Here is a 3,764-nt window from a genome sequence, read left to right as displayed (position 1 = left end):
AATTTTCTCGAGTACGCTCGTATTAGGGCCCAAGGAGGTCTGGGTACTTATCGCTGCTATTATGTGGGGGTTCTCGTGAGCGGCGTACGCGAAAGCGACCGGGTGTCTGATATGCGGCGGGCTTCGGCCTCGTCAAGCGTGTCCTCGGGTCTGCTCCAGGGGAATCCACGGCAGTCGTCTGCAGCCTCATCCGCTTGATGCGTTAGGGGCTGGTTGTCGGACGGTGCCGTTTTACCACGATATCGAGGTGTGTTCCGTGTCGTCCTCGGGCGATTCAGATGCGAAAGCGCCGAAGACGCGGGCGTGACCCGTCGTCTGGCGGCTTTGCAGTCTCGGCTCCGTTGCTAGTTCCGGCCGGTCCACCGACAGTGCAGCGGGCTTGGGCAACCCGCACGGCGCGACCGAGTCGATGCAACGAAAAAGAGCGAGCATGAACGTGCTTCTTGCCGCACGGCTCCCACTCGTCTTTCGGGAAGGTTGTGCCGTAGCGAGCTCGAACGCCGTCATCTCGGAGTGCAAAATAAGCGTGTTGGGGCGCCTGAAGGTGGCCTCCGCCGCACACAGACTGCGTCCGGCCCGCCGAGGGCGAGGACGGACGCGCAGTCGAACGATTACCTGGTTGATCCTGCCAGTAATCATATGCTTGTCTCAAAGATTAAGCCATGCATGTCTAAGTACATGCCGAAATAAGGCGAAACCGCGAATGGCTCATTAAATCAGTTATGGTTCCTTAGATCGTTTCTTCCTACTTGGATAACTGTGGCAATTCTAGAGCTAATACATGCAGTGAGCCTGGAGCCCTTTGGGTAACGGGTGCTTTTATTAGACCAAGATCGATCGGGTTTCGGCCCGTATTGTGTGGTGACTCTGGATAACTTTGTGCTGATCGCATGGCCACGAGCCGGCGACGTTTCTTTCAAGTGTCTGCCTTATCAACTTTCGATGGTAGGTTACTTGCTTACCATGGTTGTTACGGGTAACGGAGAATCAGGGTTCGATTCCGGAGAGGGAGCCTGAGAAACGGCTACCACATCCAAGGAAGGCAGCAGGCGCGCAAATTACCCACTCCCGGCACGGGGAGGTAGTGACGAAAAATAACAATACGGGACTCTTTTGAGGCCCCGTAATTGAAATGAGTACACTCTAAATCCTTTAACGAGGATCAATTGGAGGGCAAGTCTGGTGCCAGCAGCCGCGGTAATTCCAGCTCCAATAGCGTATACTAAAGCTGCTGCGGTTAAAAAGCTCGTAGTTGGATCTCAGTTCCAGACGAGTAGTGCATCTACCCGATGCGACGGCTCGGACTGAACATCATGCCGGTTCTTTCTTGGTGCACTTCATTGTGTGCCTCGAGATGGCCGGTGCTTTTACTTTGAAAAAATTAGAGTGCTCAACGCAGGCGAGTCGCCTGAATAAACTTGCATGGAATAATAGAACAAGACCTCGTTTCTGTTCTGTTGGTTTTTGGAATACGAGGTAATGATTAAGAGGGACGGACGGGGGCATTCGTATTGCGGCGCTAGAGGTGAAATTCTTGGACCGTCGCAAGACGAACTACTGCGAAAGCATTTGCCAAGAATGTTTTCATTGATCAAGAACGAAAGTCAGAGGTTCGAAGGCGATCAGATACCGCCCTAGTTCTGACCATAAACGATGCCAACCAGCGATCCGCCTGAGTTACTCAAATGACTCGGCGGGCAGCTTCCGGGAAACCAAAGTATTTGGGTTCCGGGGGAAGTATGGTTGCAAAGCTGAAACTTAAAGGAATTGACGGAAGGGCACCACCAGGAGTGGAGCCTGCGGCTTAATTTGACTCAACACGGGAAAACTTACCCGGCCCGGACACTGGGAGGATTGACAGATTGAGAGCTCTTTCTTGATTCGGTGGATGGTGGTGCATGGCCGTTCTTAGTTGGTGGAGCGATTTGTCTGGTTAATTCCGATAACGAACGAGACTCTAGCCTATTAAATAGGTGCGGGGTTCCCAGCACCTTACAACCTTCTTAGAGGGACAAGCGGCTCCTAGCCGCACGAAACAGAGCAATAACAGGTCTGTGATGCCCTTAGATGTCCGGGGCCGCACGCGCGCTACACTGAAGGAAGCAGCGTGTCTTTATCCCTGTCTGAAAAGACTGGGTAACCCGTGGAACTTCTTTCGTGATTGGGATAGGGGCTTGCAATTGTTCCCCTTGAACGAGGAATTCCCAGTAAGCGCGAGTCATAAGCTCGCGTTGATTACGTCCCTGCCCTTTGTACACACCGCCCGTCGCTACTACCGATTGAATGATTTAGTGAGGTCTTCGGACCGATGTCCGGCGCGGCCTTTCGGTTGCGCCGGTCTGTTGGAAAGATGACCAAACTTGATCATTTAGAGGAAGTAAAAGTCGTAACAAGGTTTCCGTAGGTGAACCTGCGGAAGGATCATTAACGGATTGTGAAGGGTGAGCGCCTCAGCTGCGTCTGCGCCCGACACTTTCTGCCGCTGACCCCGTTTGGACGCGGGGTCGGCTTTTCCCCACGGGGCTGCCTGAATGTGGAGCGGCACCCCGTGACAAATTGTTGCGCCCAGCGGACGCCAACACCGCGACCTTGGACGGTCGGCCAGGTGGCGGACGCGGGTACAAACGGCGCAACGCACTCATAGGTCGGCTTTCGACCCGCCACTGCACCGTGGCTCGAAGCGCTCGAAATGCGCGACCCGACCGCTGCGGGACCGCCTAGTACTGTAAACAGGAGCGGCGGAGCGCGAACGGCGAGTCGTGGTTACGTCGGTAGAAGGCGAGGCTGCGCGTTCCCGAAACGCCAGCCGAGTGCCCTCCCGACCGTTCGAGCGTGCAAGAACGAGACCCGACAATCGCGCGGCGACTGCCAAGTACGAGAGGAACGGCACAAGCGTCGGCGGTCGGTCAAGGAACTGGCGATGTGACGGGTCCGCTGTGCACCAGTGCATACCGTCCCGCCGTCCGCGGCAAGCGCCTCCGCGTCCTCGGGTGACGGAGGCTGCCGGTCGGTTCTTGCAGGCGAGGGATCTCGCTGGCACCGGTTCGCGTTGACGCGCGGCCGGTCATGGCACGGCGATGCGACGGCCGAGGTGCGCAGTACTCGATGGAGGAACCGCACGCTCCGATGACCGTCCCGCCCTCCGCGGCGTATGCGTACCGACCGTAATGGTTGCAGCAGCGCCGGCCGGCTTTTGAATTCGCCACACGAAACACGGTGCGAGATCGCGGTTAGGGGAGCGTCGACGTTGCCAGGCGTTTTGCTTGCTGCCGAGGGAAAGGCGGCACGGCCACGTCGCGCTCGTCGCGATTAGCGGGTCTGCGCGCTTTGGGAAGGTGCCGCAACGACTTGCCGAAAGAGGAAGCACGGAAGAACGAGGGACTTGGACGTCCCGACAATTGAACGCACTTGCGGCCAGGCCCTTGCTGGCTTCGTTCTTCCGCCTCGAGTAGGCTCGTACGCGGCTCCGGCGCCGAAAGTGGTCCTTGGCACCGACTTCGGTGGACGTGGGAAGTGCCGCGCAAGTACGGCGCGCCTGGCTCCACCTGTTGGCTAAAGTAGGCAGCCGGATCGGCATTTTGGTGTGCGGTGGCAAACCGTGGATGCGAAAAAAGCTTGTGCGATTTCGTGGAACAAAAAGCGGGGGTCCCCCTTTTTATGCGGAGGAGACCGACCCGCCCGCCGTGGTGAACCGCGACGCCACGGTAAAAACGGGAGAGGCTTGTCGATGGGACCGTGCATCCCGCGCTCCACGGAGGCCGGGA

The 3,764-nt window shown here is 57.3% G+C and overlaps 1 non-coding gene across 1 annotated transcript; it reads left to right on the top strand.

Moving 5' to 3' along the window:
• The first annotated feature begins 612 nt into the window (after positions 1 to 612).
• On the top strand, positions 613 to 2,427 carry LOC142793184 (small subunit ribosomal RNA). The gene has a single exon (XR_012891501.1). It is a non-coding gene; the product is annotated as a small subunit ribosomal RNA (ribosomal RNA).
• Positions 2,428 to 3,764: the final 1,337 nt, after the last annotated feature.

Source organism: Rhipicephalus microplus, unplaced genomic scaffold, assembly GCF_043290135.1.
Source record: "Rhipicephalus microplus isolate Deutch F79 unplaced genomic scaffold, USDA_Rmic scaffold_290, whole genome shotgun sequence".
NCBI lineage: Eukaryota > Metazoa > Arthropoda > Arachnida > Ixodida > Ixodidae > Rhipicephalus > Rhipicephalus microplus.
Note: the sequence above shows the minus strand (reverse complement) of the source record. Positions and strands in the feature narration are given on the sequence as shown.